Source organism: Chamaea fasciata, unplaced genomic scaffold (assembly GCF_029207755.1).
Source record: "Chamaea fasciata isolate MVZ Bird 193981 ecotype frontalis unplaced genomic scaffold, bChaFas1.0.hap1 SCAF_5, whole genome shotgun sequence".
NCBI classification, from domain to species: Eukaryota; Metazoa; Chordata; class Aves; order Passeriformes; family Sylviidae; genus Chamaea; species Chamaea fasciata.
Window position 1 is genome coordinate 18,456,607 of NW_027094090.1, and position 20,005 is coordinate 18,476,611.

General features: G+C 37.3%; 1 long non-coding RNA gene across 1 annotated transcript in view; it reads right to left on the reverse strand.

Moving 5' to 3' along the window:
* Positions 1-18,650, reverse strand: part of LOC136290129 (uncharacterized) — a 33,948-nt gene extending 15,298 nt beyond the window's left edge. Inside the window, exons 1-2 of the long non-coding RNA XR_010720985.1 lie at positions 18,526-18,650; positions 17,999-18,167 (exon numbers count right to left, since the gene is read on the reverse strand). This is a non-coding gene — a long non-coding RNA (uncharacterized lncRNA). The remainder of the gene's footprint in view (positions 1-17,998; positions 18,168-18,525) is intronic.
* Between the last annotated feature and the right edge of the window lie 1,355 nt (positions 18,651-20,005).

Here is a 20,005-nt window from a genome sequence, read left to right on the forward strand (position 1 = left end):
GAAGGGAAATATATTTTGTCTTTTCTCTCTTGAAATTGAAATACACATAATCACAAACTGGCTCCAGTTTCATGAATAATCTAAAAGATATGATTCAGATACACTACGCATCTATTTTGAAAATCCTTCAAACAGCTTTTATATGTCATTTTTTTCTTCCACAGCAGATGATCCAGTATTTTGGAGAAGGGTGACAACCATACAGAGTGACTTTCCTAACTTCACAGACATCTTGAAAACATCTGACAATGCCAAGAAAAAGAATAATTTTAAAAAATGACAGAAGGATGTGTTAAACAATCTTGATTAATGAATGGATTCAGGTGGTGCTCTTTTATCTAAATCTGAGCATATTTATGTTCTGAGGACTTCAAGGCTATAAACACTGTCCCAAAAATCAGACAAAACAGGTCAGATTATTCTTTCAGTTATCCTGTTATACAGGAAATTTGTCTTGAATTCAGTTCAGTTTTGAACTGAGACAGAAACTTGACCACAGAATATTAAAACCCTAGATAATTGTTCTTAGCATATTTTGAGTGCTTATGTATATTAGCAAATACAATGTGTACTTAATGTTATTTCTTTTTATATCCATTTCACTTGTACTGTTTGATGCTTGGTATCAGAAGCTAAATTTCAGCAATGAGAATCACTCCCTAATAGCAATAAAAATCTAGAAAATCTTCAAAAATTATGTCTTTTTTTCTTCAGCCGTTTGGGGCTTTGGCCAGCAATGAACAGATGTTCTGGAAAGAAAAAAGAACTGGGATGAAGTATAATGTCAATATGTGCTATATGTTGCCTACTGTTCTGAGCTTTTCACACAAAAGGTGATTGAGATCAATCACGTGTTTAAAAGGCACCGTGGTGGAGTGCTGGGAGCCCAGACACACAGCATTGTGGGCACAGGATCTACATTTACAGTTTTCTGGGTCAGAGTGAAAGGTGATTGTTAACAAGTCTATGACTAATTTTTTTTCCAGCTTCACCCCATATGCAGATCATTTAAAACAGTCTAAATGCATAGTATGGTGTATTACCATGTGTCTTCAGGAAAATCTATTGAGAGGATCAGCAGATAAATAATTGTTGTTATGCATATGCTGCCATGGACTGCAGTTGAGTCCTGTTCTAGGGGTTTTTTGTATGCTTGAGGAAAAAAATCTTCTTCTCCATTCTCAATAGTTAGGGCTAACAGAAGTGAGAAATCCCCATTTCACAGACAGGAAACAGAAATTGCTGAAGAAAATCTTCACTGAACAGTCAGTTAAGTCCAGATCACATATATGAAATAAAAGACCTCACAACAACAGTCATCTTCCAATCAGAAAAAAACAATGTTCTTCCACACAATATTTCCTGCCAAGTGACAGCACCAAGTGAGCATGACCTGATATCTCCTTCAAAGAAAAATATGTGAATTTGCCGCTTATGTTCTTAATACAGGCAATGAAATCATGTAATCAGAGAATAGACTGAGTTGGAAGGATATCTGGAATATCAGAGTTGGAAGGGGCCCACCAGGATCAATTAGTGCAGCTCCTGGCCATGCCCAGGAGCCCCAAGAGTCACACCATGTGCTTTTCCCTGTAGTTCCCCTGTAGAAATTGCAGGATATGCCAGGTCAAAGGAATATGATTTAGTCTACTCTATCTTTTCCTGTGGATTAGCTTTCAATCTATCTCAGATGGACAGTATTCTAGACTTGCAACAAGATAAACATAATTCTCCTGTATTGCTTTTATTTAATGTGCAATATAGACAAGTGTTTCCTCTTCTAGACCCAAATATGGTATGCCCCTGAGTTACCCTAACCAAAAGCAGCACACCCAGGGTGAACAAAAATCAAATGAAAGTTAATAAACATAACAGTTTAATCATTGTAATTTCCTGAATCCTATGGGTGGCCTATATTTTCTCAAAGGTCATTCAGGTTTGAGGTTTCAGGGTGAGTACTTTTCAGTGCTTTCTACTTAGTGGAATTTTCAACCTAGTTTTACATTCCTAGGTGTATGAATAGAGTTCATCACCTGAAAAACTAGTGGTCTGGTAAGGGTTTTAACCATTATTTGAATACTGTCCTTGCTTGCTCTCACAGCAGGGAAGACTGTCAAAATTTTTCATTGATTCTTCCATTGTACATTTGAAATTGTACTCTAAAGCCTACTTTTATTTGTTCACAATTCTAAATATATTGGTGAAATTTTAATATTATAAGTGAGCAGATGCTTCTGACTTCTAGTGATTTTTAAGTGCTAAGTATCATCTTCAAATGATTCATATTTTATGTGAAAAAATAAAACTCCACTATGATTTAGATTTATTTTTTTAACTTATCAATATATCAAAACCAGAGAGACATTGAAAGCCTTCATTTCTACCTCCTCTATTGATCACCCTGAAGCAGTTAAAAAGGATTTCAGATTTCTCCCTAAGGAAGCACAAGTGCACTAAAAGTCTGTTACTCCAGCTAATAGTTTGCTATGCCAGAGTAAAATCAGAAAACTTAGTGAATTTATTTGCCCTTTCAAGGACACGTTCCTGCACACAGTGTGATCTGTGACCTGTGGTAAATCATGCATAACTCTGAATGAACCTACTGCCTTTGTATGGTGCCTCCCTCCTATTAAACAGATATATGGTTTGTCTCAGCAACGACTGTAAGAATTGTCCATCAACCATCAAGGAGTTGCTATCCTTTTCCTTTTAGGTAGAAACTTCCCCCTCCCCCAGAAGTTATATTCCTATCCTAAGTAAAATTCATATTTGCATTATTTTCTCCTTATTGCTGCTTTTTAATTGTACTAAGTTCCAATATGAACATTCATTTAATGTTGCTTTGCTTTCTATAGGTTTGAACTATGATACATTGCACCTCAAAGATCCAAAGCATGTAAAAAACTTTATTCGTATCTTCAGAAGAGAATGGGGGAAAAAAGAAAAAACTGCATCTACAAGTTGATGAGCAGAATTTGGGACAAGGAAGTAAAGGAAAGATTTATCCAGGAACCTTAACAGACTTAAATGTCAGGCACATTCTTCACAAGTACTGCTTGCATGTTTGAAGGCCACTGCAGTCAAAATAGGACATTCAAATCTTGTTCTTATTTATATAGTACTGGAGTGTATGAACCCTGGATTTATTAGTTCAAGGCCAACAAAGCTCTCAGAGGTTTATATTTGAATTTGATTTATGTATACAAGAAAAAGTTTATTTCTTCTCTAAAAACATGTGAGAGATTTCTCAGAATGTTTTCTGGGACCAGGGTACTGTAGGCCACTACAACAACATCTGTAAATACCTGCACTGTAGATGCTGGCTTCAGTCACATGCACTTGTGCAAAAATAAAACATTTGCTGAGGTCCAAAAGCAACTTTAAAAAGTTCTCTAAAAGAAATGGAAAAGGATTGTGGAATCTTGAGGGTGGATGGAACACACAAGGCGATGGTGTAATGAACAATAATCAACAAAATGGGATGGATTTAATACAGTTGAATTTCCTCCTCAACATCTAAGGAAAAAAGAGACAACTTTTTTTACTACATTTAGTATTCCTATTGAGTGAGACAAGGAGATCTGACTTTGGCAGTGCCAGAGCCTAGGTTATTAAAGGGCTGCCTTTTTTCTCCATATCCCCTCCCACTTGCCTAGTGGCAGCAGCAATTTGGAGATTTTCCAGGCTGCTTCTGTTTTCTGGCCTCCCTCACACAAGCAAAGTTATTATTAGCCTCTAAGGAAAGAGAGAAAATGTGCCTCATATTGTTCCAGGGCTCTGAGCCTCCTGTGCACATTCCTGGGGTTGTGCTTCAGGCTTGAGTAGCTCTTCCCTTTGTCCCCCAGGAAAGACAGAGGAATCAGACACTTGTCCCTGCAGCTGCAGGTTGTTAATGGGGCTATGATTAATCGGGTAAAATTCATCTTAGCACAGAGAAACACTGCACTCCTAAACAGGCCTGCAAGACTGAAGAAGGGAAAAGTAGGCATAAAGTGAGTTATTATGACAGGTGTTGGAAAAATAGGATCCATGTCCAGGGAAATGAACCTTAGAAAGGCTGGGCAATGTGAAGGAAAGAGGAGGAATACCTGCTCCTCTGCACTTTTTCTAGAATTAGAGGGTGAAAGAAAATTAGGATCAGGAGATGAGCTGGGGAAAGGAGTTATTCCTTTAAACACAGCTCGACAACTGGCATCAGGCCCAAAACCTGTGAGGCTCCTTGTTTATCTAGGTCTTGTCATCTTGCTGGCAAGTGAAGGGCAGTCAGAGCTGCCACGTGTCACAAATAACACATGGCACCTGAGCATCCCTCGTGCCTCTTCATACCCCAGGTAGAAGGTCACTCACTGCACTCCTACGGAGCACTTTTTGTCTCACAGGAACATGCTGCAGGCCCAAAGTCAGGCAATTATAGGCTCCAGACTCAGTGGACTCTTGTTAATAATTCCTTGTAGTTCACAACCTTTGTAACCAACCTGGGCTTCATTTCCCTTTGAAACTTGTCAGGCACCTATTTGGAGATGTATTAAAACAGAGATAAACCAAATATATAATTAAACAAATAGCCTCACGGTTAAGAAATGTGGACCTTTCAAGCTTTCAAAGGAACATGCTCAGATTCACCCTGTGACTCAGGACCCTGTGCAGTCCTGTCTGGTGTGAGGGGTGTGGGGAGTAGAGCATGCTGGAACCCCTCCAGCCTCACCCAGAGTTCTGCAGTTGACAGCTGAGCACAGAAAAAGGAGCATATCCAGCGTGGCTTCTCAGAATAATTTGATCCATACAGGTGAAGCTATCCTTAGCCATGAATAAAACTGAAAATCCTAGAAACCAGGAAAATGCTTTCTGTGCTAATCTATGACCCATTGGTTGAGTGAAAAATCAAATCCTTTGGGATTTGTCCTAAAGAAAATAATGAAACTCTTTCTCTTAAGAGTCTGTAATCTCTTGAGGATAAAAAAGCTACAAACAATAGAAACCAAGTTGCTCCCATTGGGTCAGCTTGATTGCTATCTCTGCTCATTCTGTTTTCAGTGAAGTGTGGTGTAGCTGTAACCACTGAGGAATAGAATAGAATGAATGTATTAATTGCTAAGCTGCATTAAGAGTTTAAGTAAGTGATAAGCATGGAATTTTCTTTAATGGCTTATTTACTATATTTACAGTAATGTTTTAGATTTAACACTGAACTTTCAGATCTGTCATAAGACTTACTTGGCCTGGAGACACATAACATATCAGCCTGCTCCCATGAGCTGTTTTGCTGTGCGTTGCTGGGGTTATGTTCACTCTCATGCAGATCAGCACAGACCAAATTGCACTTACAGAACAATTTTGTTTTCAGTAATCATGAATGAAAGTTTCAGGAAACAAATTCAGGTTTCCTAAAGTGAGAATAATTTTGCCCTGTGAAGTTTTCTTAATGCCAATGGAAGGCTTAATTTTCCTGTTCCTCAAAAAGAACAAAGATGAATTATGAGATTTGTGGTAATAGTTACAAAAGTACTAGTAAAGTAGAATCTATGAATATGCAAGGACAAGGTGTATAGAAAGCTGATATGTTTAGAAAATAGACAAGGTTTTAGACCTCAAAGCACCTTTTCAGAAAGAAGACCGTTCTGGACTATTTCATAGTGAGATGTGTTTGCTGAACTCTAACGCAGGAGGTGATAGAATACAGAGAAATTTCTCTGAAAGCTTTTGCAGACTGACAAGAATTACATGGGAGATACTATTGTCCCAGTCAGCTCTCTGGTGGGAGTTTGACTATGGCAGAGATAGGGAAATGCAAGTGTGACAGCTTTTTTAGCTTTAAATATTTGCTTTGCCCCAGAGTAATTTTTGCATAATAGTCTGTAGCTTTGGGACTTCAGGAGAGGTTACAAAGGGGCTTTAGTCAAATGGTAATGCAGCAACTTCAGCAAGAGAAGTTTGTTAACTAACTGAAGTCACCCTGCTCCTCTGATGGCTTTGGCAACCGAACAGTCACAGATCCTTTGACAGCCTCACTGTACAGTTACCTTTAGGGAAAATAAGTTGCCACAAGTGGTGTAGTGCGAGTGTGCTGAGTCAAGCTAACTGTTCGGCTCTGTGTGTGGGTATCAAATGGGATAGAGTGCAGCCTTAATTTAGTAGTGACAGACATACTAATTCATCCCAAAACATTTACTAAGTCGACTGTAAAATTAACGTATCTAGAATAAAGAAAAGTCTCAAAAGAAAAAAAGCTCAGGAAGGAATGGCACTGTTCCTTGTAAACTATTACTTTGACAAACTTCAAGCTGTTCTATTAAAACAGAGTTTGTTTCATCAAGAAAGGACCAGTTGGCTAGCTAGGGTATGAGCAATCTAATCTAACTATAAATGTCTGAAAGTTGGTCTTTTCAGTCTGAGGTGGTCATTTTGGCTTTTCCTTATAGTAAGAAGCGAGCAACAGGATGATGCATGTGACCTATCTTTTCATCACTATCTGAAAGTGAGACAAATCTGTCTCTGCCTATTTTTCCTTAGTGACTGTAAAGAATTTAGGGAAAATAGTTCAGGCTTAGATGTTTACATTTTAGATGTGTAAGTTAATGTAGACTAAATCTTATCCTTTCTCTCTTTTTCTTCTAATATTCCTTTCCTTTCTATATTATTATTGTGTAATAGGACCTCTAAATGTTTAAATTATCAACCCATGCATTAGGTAATGATTGGAAAAACACATAATAGTAACTAAGCTTTCTTAGTTACTATTATAATGCAGTAATAGTTTATTAATTTTCTCACCCCACACTTTGACCCTTGGCTTTAGTGTATGGGAGCTTGTTCTGGGCATTAAAGAGGAGCTTGGTTCTCTTGCTTGTTGAATGTTTGAGTATTATATGTTATTTGAACTAAAAGCCCGGGCAGTGGATACTTTGGAAGCATTCAAATAGCATAAAACATGAGCAAGGGAGTATGCATAGGAAATAAAATAATTAATTTTCACACAAGCCACTATGATCTAGAAAATCATTACCAGTGAAATTGTTTCAGAAAATTCCCACTAGCAGCACTTACCAGTCTGCCTGACTTGTGGTCTTATTTTACAAATCAAAGTAACACAAAACAGTACAGAGCATGAAACTTCAAGTATATTTTCCCCTCTGTTTTTACTTCTATCTTAATATAAACACCCAAAATGCATAGTCAGAAATGTAAGTAATGTACTTAAATTTGACTGATTTTGTTTTTTGGCAATTATGTTAATTTGTTATATGTGAAATATATTGTATTTATTATATGCTTGAACTGCATAACTTTCCACATTTCTTTACAGTATGTGTTACTGTAAGATTTGTTAACGACACAGTAATTGTGTGTTTTCTGAGCTGGATTGTCATAACCTGTCTGAGCTCTATGGAAAAGGTGGCTAATATGAGCTCCCCTTGGGAAAACAAAGGAATGAAGACAAAAAATGAAAACCAATTTGCAACAAAAGAAAATGATGGCTATCATTCCAAAATTACTGATAATCCATGAGAACCAATAGAAAGCCAGGTGAAAATATTGCATTATCTATAGAGAAATTTTTGTTTATTTTTTCCCCATTTCTGCTCTGCTTAGCACAGTTCTCAGCAAGAACTTCTGCAGACCTTAAACAGGATACAGCAGTTTGCTCTTGGATGTATTAACTTAGAAAGCAAATAAAATGCAGCTCATTTAACTCTGTAATAAAACTGCTGAGAAAGCTGCAGGTGGCTGAGGAATCTGCAGAATTCTGCAGTGTATTGTCACCAGTTCTGTGCTGGACAGAAGATGCAGGTTCTGCTTCAAAGAAAACTTTGGGCTTTGGAATTTTCAGGTTAAAACAAAATATTTGGAACACACATTTTCAAAATGTAGTTGTACCAAAACAGAGGTCAAAACTTTATTATTCAAAAATCTCACTGAATGCATCTTCGAAAGCTGTTCAGACCCATTAATGATTCAGTTTAAATGCAACAACACCTTTCAAAAAAAAAATCTTGTCAGAAACTGCCTGACTAACTCTGCCCTGTGTTTACAGAAGCCATGTAAAAATAAGTTTAAATGTATTTTTAGAATTTCAGATTAGGGGAAATCTATTTACCTGAGAAGTCTAGACCTACAAATAATGCTGAACTTCTATCTTCATCTAGAAACAACTGGTATTTCTGACAAGTTGTAATTGCTATTCAAGGACAACAGTTACGCGTGACTATTCAGGACAAACCCTTCAATTCCTTCTCAGAACTCAGCAAACTTTCTGTTACTGACTTCTGCTAGAGTGCTATCTGTCCTCTGTTGTTTTTTTTCAACTACCCGACCTTCTTCAGAAAAAAATAATAATCTGAACAAACAAGAAATATACTACAAACAGAATAGCTTATAGATCTGCCCATAAAACATCTCTTTGCTACCAGTTTGTGTCTCTGCTCTTTTTTTTTAGTGTCCCTGTTCTCCTCTGCTTACCATCATCTGCAATAATTAGGTTGTTAACACTTCCAGGAAAATTCTCTTCTGGACAATATCCTTGTACTTTTATGTATCTGAAGACTGACTTGGTCACAGAGGAGATTTGACATGGTCACCAGGATTTTGAACTGGCCTTGCAGAGAAATGGAGCTTGTCTCTATTTATGAGTAAAATATTTTAAAATTCAGAGTTGATTTAGATTCTTTTGTGAGACCCCTGTATTCAGGAAAAGGATTGAAGAATGAATGAAGAGAGAGAGACACATTTCCCCCGCTGACAGTACTAACCAGGAAGCTCTACTCTATACATAGTGTTCATTAAGTCACTTGAAAAAAACTGGACCATGAATACCTCTAACAACATTATAAATGCTTCATACTAAGCCATTCTCTCACAGTTTGAGATAGATCAGACAAAAAAAAATACGAATTACCTTTTTAAATATAAGTAATCAGAATATGAAGCTACAGTACTAAGGAATTCTCTCTAATGTTTGTGGGTGAGAAGATCACAGAACAAGAGAATGAGAAGCTCATGTAAGACTAGAGCTAAATTGTCCATTTTATGAACGTTCCTTTAAAGTTTCAATCCATGTTTCTTAGACACAATTAAATAAGATTGCCATTTTCTGCAAGAAAGTGAGTAAGTAAGCATCTTGAGTACTTGTGAGAGATGGTGAAAGTGGCTAATTTTAAGAAATTCATTCTGGTGGATTAAATAACTCCATCTAAAAAAAAAAATCCACATTTAGAATGATAGGAGTTGAAGACACTGTGTTCTCAGCCAGTGTGTGTTTGAATTTAGGAAGCCTGAAGCACATTTTGCCATTCTATTATCAGACCTTAAAGGTATTAAAACTACAAAATCCTACAGATGATTTTTCCCTGTTAAATGGTTTCTTCTTCTGTAGTAGCTGGAAACAGGTGTGGTTTTCAGCCAACTGTCTGTTCATCCCTCTGTGAAAAACAGACCAGAGTGGTGTTTTATGTGTTACCATCCCTGAGGAGAACAGCAGCCCATGAGGAAAGGTCTTTAGGTATGCCCTCACAAGCAAATCCCAGGGGAAAGAACCTTTCAGATGCACAACACAACAGCCATTGGACTGCCACAAGATTGATGGCACTTCACACACACAACACCTGAGCACAGGAAAGAAGGATCAATAATTCAGGCAATGCCAATTTGGAAGTGCTGAAAAGTCTTGTATATAAGGTATTTTGAATGTTTTGGACCTGACAAAATAGAAATCCCCAAAACTTTGGTTTCTGCTAAATTTTCAATATATCCTAATTAGAACTATCACCTACCGCTTGGTGATAACTCAAGAGATATTCACGGAAGGAGCACACTGTTTGACCTGGATTAATTAATTCAATTGACAACATAGAAGTAATTAAAAAAATAATAAATTTACTTTCTCTGACAGACAAGTTCCTACCTCATCACCTTTTTTTTTGTGCAGCCTATGCATGAGATTGCAGATGGAAGGTTTTTGTGTGCTACCATAGATGTAATTTTCTGAAAGAAAACAAGAGCAAGGTATGCAAACACAAGGAAGAAAAATCTGTATTACAGATAAGTGTACATAATTTTTTTTTTATTTTCATCTGAGAATCTTTAAAAGCACTTTAGAGTGGTTAATATTTTGTCTCCATTGGCCTGCATTGAGTTGCTCAAGATTAATGATCAAATGTAGACTTTTTCAGAATCAATAGTCTGCTGGTCAGAAAGGATTTCCTCAAGCATGTACATCTGGCTGCCTGCCTGAAGATGCTGAACACTTCCCCTCCCTACAGCAAAGGGCCATGACAGATTTTATCATAAGGTCAATTACTTATGGGGGATGTAGTTTTCTTTTGCGCAGTTATTTTGCTCTTCATTTTCTCTAATCAGGAAGAAACAGAAAATCCAAATGTCTCAGTAATCTTTTCAATGTAGGGGTCAAATTCCTGTTATAAATTGCTGTAACTCAGTTTGCTTCAAGAAAGCAGTGATGATTTACCTCAGCTGAGTACACACAGGTAGGTGTTTTCTGTTTCCTTGTTCTTGCTTCTCAGATACTATGTTGTAGCAAAACACAGCAATTTGTATCATCTTTTGAATTTGTTGTGGGGTTTAGTATGCATTGAAATATTCATTGTTAGTCTGTATAGTTATTTGCTTATTGATATTCTTCTGCCAATTGATATTCCTTTGCCAAATAAGATTCAGCCAATGGTTAGAACTGAAGGGATGGGGTGGCCAGGAGGTTTTCAGGTGCAGAGGAGAGCAAGACAACAATAGTGCAAGAGTATGAGAGCTCTCCTGTCCTCCAAATATGAATGCTGGCCAGAGAGAAGCAGGGTAGGCGTGGCCACCTCCCAGCAACTGGCTTGAAGAACACCAGTTAATAATCTCTGCTGCCTTCATTGGAATGAAGCACTTTTCCAGTGACTCGATCAGGTAAAGAGCATTTATCACCAACAGTCTATCAGCAATCTATGATTTCTGAGATTTTCAAAAGTTGCTGAGCACTTAATTTTCTGTTGAAATTATGTTGCACATTAGTGCTTTTTTATAACATCAAATTCATTCCTCTCAGTAGATACGTCACTGTGTAAAGGACACTATCTCCAAAAATACAAACAGAATCTTTTAGAAATCCAGTAAAGCTTTCCATATATTTCCATATATATACTAACACAGCTGTACTGAGGGAGTGATGAAATACCTACCAGAAGGAAATAAGCCATTAGGAGAAACAATAAAAGGGATAATCAATGCCTAAAGCTGGAAAAATAGAAGTAAAATTGAAATCCAGGCAATAAGAAAAAAATATCACTTAATCATTTGATTAAATGAGAATCCAATGGGCAAATGAACTTTTTATGGTTTCCTGAGATGGTGTAACATATATGCTGAGTAGACCTCCTCCAAAGGTAACAAAATGCAGGCCTTGCTTTTATGGAACAAAACATGGCAGTGACTGTCTGCTTTCCCAGACATAGATTCTAATGTATTCATAAAGAGCAACATTTGTCTGGCTCAGCCATTTTCAAAGTGTTCAACTAGATGAAAACAGTGCAATATTAATGCCCACCAAAGGCATTAACAGGAAATTCAGATATAGGGCAGAGATTGAGGATTCTCTGAATAAATATCCTACTGCAATCAGAGGTGGGTGAGTGTTGGATAGCATCTTGCTTCCATGAAAAGCAGAAGAAAGAAAGAAATGTGCTCCTTCACCTAGTAACTCTGTCTTTTCTCTCACATTTGTACTCTGACACTTTCTTCACTTAATTACTGGCCTAATTACCACTCTTAATTGAACTTTTCTAAGGGTCAGCTTTGTTTCTTTGTGGAAGAGAGTATTGTAGGACCATCCAGATTTAAAAGGCAAGTTTTTTGTTCTACCTTCAGTGTAAAAGGTGAGATGGTGGACTATCTTCCAGTCATTGTTACTGCTTAATAAGACACAGTAGACTTTCAGATAAATATTAGGAACTGGCATTGGTTATCTTTTTCTTTAATGTTTTCCCACTTGATAGTTTCTCAGTACTCATCTGTTCACATATGTTCTCCATGAGCTGCTCTGTTGTGTATGAAAGTACATTATAGTATCTGCCTTAAACGAAATAGGTTGAATTTATCTGTTTTTTAATCACCTTATGTTTCTTCAGTTGAGTTTGTCTTACATACCCTAAATCCCCACTACAGTCAAAACTGGGGTATAATGAAGGGAAGATCAACCATTGCTAATTATCTCAAATTGGGTTTTGTGCAATAAACCACTGAATATTACTGAAAATAACTCTTCTACTCAGGATTAAAATTTATCAGTTAATTAATAGTTTCTGGTCTTCTCAAGTTTGCTTATTTCTCTGATTTGCAATTCTGCAGACAGGCCTGTGATGCTGCATCATTTCACAATTCTTGCATTTCTTGTTCATCTGTGTTTTCATGTGTTGTTTAGTGTGCAAGTAAACCTTCCTTAGTACTTGCTTTCAGGGAAAATCTTTGTGTTTAGAAAAAGGAAAACAAAGAGAAATGGAGAGTCTCCTTTCTAGGCTGGGACATTGTTTTCCCAGTGCTCCCTATTTTGTGTTGTGGAAAATCAGATTTTCCCCTCACCAGATGGTTTTCTGAATCATGTGTCATCTGCATCGCATTTATAAGTGCAAACTACCATTTACTGAGTTCCCAGGTAGCTGCCAGTTACATAAAAAAGCTTTGAGAGTTATTAACATGTTTAATTAACAGCATGTGAATCATGTACTCATGTTTTCTAATAATGTCCAGTTCTCTGAAATCCTTAGCTATGTTACAAAATAACAGCACTCAAGAGAACACACAATGTCAAAACAGTTCTGATTTGCAAAAGATAAAAACCTTTCCAGAGCTATAATTAAATATTGGTGAGATATGTTTCCATCATCAGCTAAAAACTAGTGCACTGTCCATTCAACTAAAAAGGCACCCATTTAAATGAAAGGCAATCATACAGTTTATTTACATGGACACTGATGTAGTACAAATAGGTATTGAACTGAACTCTTTTAAACTGTTTCTGCTGAAAAAGCATAAGCAACTTAGCAGTAATACATAGAGATGAAGCGTAGTGATGTTATTTTCCTTACAAGAAAAGCCATTCATGACATCACGAAAATATTTTTTGGAATGTCTGACTAGAAGTGTCTTTTATATCATATTTTATTCTCTCATATAAGGCCTTTTGTTTTCTTTTTCCCAAAAAACCTTTTTACTGGGATTGATAAAGCAAATCCGACATTTGTATATTACAGATTCCAAGAAATCTCTGAATAATACCCAAGGGTATATTATCTCTCCTCCACTAACTCGTTTGTGCTTGTTGCTTAAGTATCTGTTTGGGGAACAGAAATATTCTAGGAAACTTTGGGTGTCACCTCTGTTGATATCCATGATTAAGTGCCCTCCAATGGTGCATGCAAGTGAGTAGCTGATGGCAGGAAATCTACAGACCCCTCACACCTTTTTGTGGGAAGCTCTGTGAAGAGGGCTCAGGGAGCCTGGGGATTTCAGTTTTCTGCAGTTTCTCACATTGGCTCTCACTGATGGGAAGAGGGCTCTGTGGGGTTGAGAGAGGCTTCCCCTGCCCTGATGACCTGGCTGCTACAGGGAAGGTTACGCCTGAGTTGTGCAATGGCTTTTCCCTGTGTTTTTCCTGAGACTTCTCCTTTGCCCCAATTCCATACACTTTACCTTTTCTCCAGAGAGATGTTCCTTACTCTTTCTGGGCCTGATTCCCAGAAGCACCGGGATGGGGATGACAAGAAATCATGGAAGAGAGTTGCACTAATTTTAGTAAGTTTGGGAACATTTTCTGTGGAAATCAGAGAGAATAAGCCCCCAAAATACCTAAAGAAAATAATGAAAGAGCTATTGATGAAATCCTATTCCTTACTGAACAGGAGTATTTGTTATTAATATAATTTACTTCAAAAGTGTTATTATTTAACTTTATATATTTATATATGATTTAACTTTATATAAAGTATTTATAGCAACAAATGAATTATTTTAGTAAACAGGAAGAATTTTTATTACTTCACCATAGCACATTTTCAAATCTTTTGTGGAGTTATATTTTTGTCTTTATGCTCCTACAAGGAATTCAGTAGACAACAAAAATATATTTAGCACTGGGATGTACTAGGATCCAAGAATTATATTTGTTTAATATTTTCCTTTCCTAGTCTTCGGGTTTTTACTTTTCCTGGAAGAAATGAATAATTTGATTCCCTGAATCAAATCTTATATACTTACTAATAATTCAAAAAGGAAAAATCATCATAGTAATCTCTTTGATAAGGTTGCAGTATGTATATACTGTGTTACTTGTGTTACAGTATGTATATAAAGAGATTTAAGTAACTAAAGAGTAAAAATCACAGCGATGATGTCCTGTTCTTTTCTTCTCTCAAATAGCACACTCACACACACTCATATATATGTACACATATTTATGTACATGATTTTTTTCAAATTTGTACCCAAAATAGCTTTGTTATTTGTAGATCACATAAATGAATTTTCAGTGTAGGAAGATTTCACTGAAGTTAAACAGGCCTGCATAAATTGATTTTACTTCTTGCTGTGGATGTTGCTCTCATGGCTAAACTTCCACACCCAACAAGCCACATACTTAAGATTTCCCCTAGCACAGAGTTGTACCTCATCATTTGGTGGGTCAGAGGATGGAGGTGATTATTCATTAGTCCATTTCACTGTGGTTGGTCAGGTACAGTAACTACCAGGACAGTTTGCCAGTGCCTGTCCAAGCTGATATTCCAAGTCCTGTTGTGCCTGTACTGAAATGAAGATGCTTTCTACTATCCATACATGGATGCGCCCCCTGGGGTACTCATAGGTGAGATCTCCAAAAAGTCCTACTGCCTGTATGGTAGGGACTTCTTGTATCTCCTGGAGCTCAGGAGTTCCTCATGGTGGTGACAATGCATTGAACTTGTATCTGGTTCATGGGTGAAAAGACTGAAATGATTCTCTATCCAGTAGACTTTTGTGTAGAGGGCAGAGACAAAAGGTGATGCCTTCACAGTAACATCTGTTACTGACCAGAAGAGCTGTTGTGTTTTGTAGCTGCTTCTGAGTGGCTAGTCTTCATTTCTACGCTTCAAAACACTTCCAGTATTTTATTTGCTCATTTATTGCAACTGGAAGGAAACAAATTATGTGTAAATATTTAATAAATATTTGGAAGGCCATGTGCCAGACCAATCCAGCTTGGTGGAATACCTGCCCACCAAGGCTGTATTATTTGGCAGTGGCAGATCTCACCTGGCATTGCTGATGATACTGATCCCTCTGAAATAGAATACCTGCCACCATAAACACCAATATTGTCTTCTCTTTTCTCCCCTTCTCCTGCACTCCATTATGAGACAGATTTCGGACATATAGAAACAAATAGAAAGGCTTTAACATTTGAATTTGGGATTATCTCTCCTCCTGAGAGAAATGTTTGATATTATAGACACAGCAGTTTGAACATAAGATAGCTCAAGGTGGGAGTGGTAAGCCCACCAGAGAAGAATGAGCGAGACATGTGGAGACCTGGTTATTGGAGAGAACAGATCTGTTAAAGAAACCAGATCTGGTCAGAATACAAAGATTTCCCCAAATCATATCACAGGAAAATACAGTTTCACACAGAAAGTGGAGAGGGGGAAGATGAGGGCAGAGTTTCTGGTCAGACAGAGAAGATTCGCTCCAGGATTGTGCTTGTGGCTACCTGACCATTCATCAGGAGAGTGAGAAAACACAGGCTTCAATGTTTATCTTTTGCACCCCAAAGAAATGCCCTTATCATAGACATGCTTCCCCTGCTGAAATGCTTTGAAATGTTTTGGTTTCCTAGTGATATGGAAATGGAACATTTTTTTCATGTCAAATTATTTCAAAGGTCAGACAGTTCACTCTTAGTGTAGTGCTTGCTGGCTCTTTCTATGTGCATTATTTCTGGATTAATTATTTTAGCAAACAGAACTTGAATAAAACACAGGCACAACCAGGCTATCAGTAATAAGGAAAACAAACTACTTGCCCTGTCAAATGATCACTTTATTCTTCTGCTGAAGACTGTATAAATAAACCTTATATAGACAACTCTTACGTAACATCTTTTGTCTTTAGATATGAAGCATTTTGTAAGCAGTAAGCTCTAATTCAGGATGTCATTTAAGCACGTGTTTAAACTGTTCTTTAGAAGAAGGTCTAACTGAATATTTGTTGAAGTGCTTTTCCAATTAGGAGTTAATTAATGAAACTGCCTGAATTTCCTGTGAAGGGGTATTTTTCAGATAGAAAAATGGAAGCCAGACAAGTTGTCTTGCCAAGGACTGCACAGAGAGTTACAGGCAGAGCAGAGATTTGAGCCTCTATCACCTCTCTCCAGACAGTACTGTTTTCCCAAAGATCCATGCAGTCTTATTTCAAGCATTTGTAGTGCATTCACGGGATAACTCGTGCACCACAGACTTTGAAGTCAGGAAGTGTGGTAGACTACAAGGATACAAGCTGACAACTTTTGAAAAATTCTCTTAGGTATCTTTATGGGTCAGGACATAGCAGAATAAATGAGAACCCGGGTACTGTTTTATTGAAACACTTTCTTTGTAATTCTCAGACCCTGTAAATCACTCAAAAAAACCCCCCAAACCAAAACAAATCCACCTTTCTGCAAATCAGAAAAAGAGAAAGGGAGAAATATTTTATTTGATAGAGAAGGTCAAGGATGTTTTCCTCTTTCATCTACATTCTGGCAGCCAAGGGAAATCCAGATTCATGAACAAGGAAAATTGCTCTTATGGTCAATTAATCTATAGCTTTAATTCCCTTCAGAGTGATTGCAGTGATCCCCAGATGTTTTTACCCATTGCCTGGTCTGCCTGTCAGCCTTTGGTGACAGTCTGACAAATTCCTTACGGACAAGTGCTCACTTATACACATGTTAATGCATCAGCCACACAGCACAATATTGTTAGGTTAACTAAAAGCCTACATATTAACTGTGTGTGAAGGCTAATGCCATAATTCTCTAAATAGAGCAGGGTCTTGTTGTAGCTGACTATGAAGAAAATTATACCTTAAAATATTTTCTTAAAAATATTTAATTTCCAGCTTATTTCTGTCTTTGACAGGAGCAGCCCTTCTGAACAAAGCAGGGAATACTGCAGTAAATTTATAGGAACATTTATCAAAACCTAGCAACACCACACTACTAATTTGGGATTCAGCACTTTACTAAATGTGCTAGAAAGTAACAGCAGGAGATGTTCCCAATTTGTGAATGAATTCAGTGCTCAGAGAAGTGAATGAGCCAAGAACAGGCTGGGCAGAGGGAGGTGTGGTTCCTCACCTCTTCTCCACATGACAGTTCTTGCTCAAAATTGGACCCATGAATCCTGAGAGTTGGTTCCATAAATGAGTCACTTTCTGTGCAAAAATAACTTACATGAAATTAGAGTCTGAAATGGTTAGACTCGAAGGAACATTGGTTTATTCAAATATACTTGTTTAAATAGTATCCAGCTGAATATCTAGGACTGAAAATTCCTGGATCTGCTGTCTTGCGTGGTTTGAGTCACCTTTTTGATTTTGTCCTTTTCTCAGCATCAGAGACAATAAAATAATCTTTTCCACTCACTGGGACATTTCCTGGTTCTGTTCTCTCCCAGCTGCTCACCAAGCTTCTTACTTCACCTTTGTACTGCTGCAGCTTTGTGCTCAGCTTTTCCTTACATTTCCCCATGCTTTCACCCAAGTCCTCTTCTTTCAAAGGACAGTCTCTTTTCTGCTGGTTTTGTATTTTATCTTAAATCCACATTTTAATCCTTCCCTTTCTGCAGGTTATTTTTTTTGTTTGTTTGTTTGCTTGCTTGCTTTTTGTGGGTTTTTTTTGTTGCCTAGTTTTGTGTTTTTCTTAAAAGAGATACAATGAATGGTTACAAATAGTAACAACATTTTTAAAAAATCATCTTGTTAAAACAATCTCTCTTACCTGGAGTTTGCATGAGATCTGTTTGAACACAGTCTCCAACAGGGCCAGCTAAGGCTTTCCGCTTTTCATTTTTATCTTGATCTCTCTCTCTCTCTTTTCTTTTTTTTTCTTGTTTCTTTCTTTTTACTCATTTTCACTTTAGCTCCAAAATGGATGAAAACTTGTGGATCTAATCCATAGACATAAAATTATAAAAGGAAAGAAAGAAAAAGAGAGAGCATTTTTCTTGCAATTGTTTTTACTTATGCAGATATTTAGCTGATATTTAACCACAGATAGTAACCACAGAGTGAGCACGTGCTTTCCTTCCCAGGAGTCCTGTTAATCAAACCCTCTCTTGCATTAACTGGTACAGTTCTGTTAAACTAAAGGCAATGCACTAATTTACTACAACTGAAATATCTCCAGAAAACATTATCCTTCTCAGGTTGTGTTCTTTGCATTCTCTAGTAGGCATATCACATCAGCAAATCCATAAAATGAATTGCCACACAATAAAGCAGCATGGCAATAGATCTATTTCTCACCTGTGCATTGAAGTGTGGTTCTCCTGCAGCGAAAATGGGGCCAACATGTTTGTCACTGACACATAGAGAAAAGCTCACGTGCTGACAGAAAAACTCTTGTGATGACAGAGTAATGCAGGGCTGAGAAATCTATCAAGAAAAAGGCATGGAGAAGTTGTTCTGCTGAGCAGAAATGTACATAATCCACATGTATTTGTGCTGCTGGATCACCATCTCATTGACTTTCTTGGATTTGTATATGGAGTATTTTTAAATTTTTATGCAGAAATACAAAACTGTACCTTTAATTTTACCCACCTTCTTAAGTCTTCTTCCCCGTCTGTTATAAACATCACAGGTTTTACTTCACTTAGCTTTGGCCTTCTAACAGTTAATCATGTCTTTTTAGCTAATTGATCACGTCTCCTTCAAGGCTGATGGGAAGAGATTCATTCCACACAAAGCTCTCCATGTATGTTTCCATGGTTTACTACACAAACTAGATAAGCTTGCACACTGAAATTATAAATAGCTGGTACTGAGTGAGAACATTCTCACCATTTGTGGCTGTATCTTGTATAGCAGAGTTCTTGTGCAGAGCCAAGCGTTTTAAGTATAGAAAGGAAACATCACAAATCAGGGCTAGGGTGTTTATGTGATCCACAGATCTCTAACAACACACTTTCATGGGTGCAGACAAGTTGATATATAGGTACCTGAAAATCACAGGAATTGTTGTTACAGTCCATCTATTTAATATTAAATATTTAATGGCCTGACTTCTGTTTGTTCCTTCACTTTCCCATTGAATGGAAGACTACCTCATCCCAGGCACTTCACAAACCCACTCAAATCCCATCTAAAAATTGAATTTACTTGTAACTCCATGGGTAGTAGAAAACATGATCTGAGATCAGTCCGTTGAAACTGATTGACATTGGTTGATTTTTTATTCTTATCCTGAATCCAAACCTCTGTATTTCCACTTTTTAATGTAATGAATTAGATGGAATTTGTTATTTTGTTAAATTTCATACAATATTTTCAGTACCCTATAAATATACCACTGATGGTGAGGGGCTTGCTTATTTTCAGAGAAAAAACTGCTAAGTCAGGTTTAAATACCAATGGTTTATATGTACAAAGGATTCATTTCTGAAGCTGGTTGTCAATGCTCAGATGGAAAAGCCACATGGTTCCTCATTCTTGAAGATCTGGCCAGGTAGATATAACACTGGGAGTCCCACCTGTGACAGACTTGATGTTTGACATATTTAGGGAGTGCTAGATGTGTCCAAAGGATTTGAGTAATCACGGCAAGAATAACACAGTGTAGAAACACTAGATTCATATACAGATTACCTTTGCCTTGCAATATTCAGAACACTTTCCCATATTTTTGAAAATCTAGAAACCTGAACTGCTGGCTAGCTGCAAACCCAGGGAAGCCCTAGCCAAAACTGTAAGATTATTTTCTATGGAAAGAGGCAAAGTGCCACAC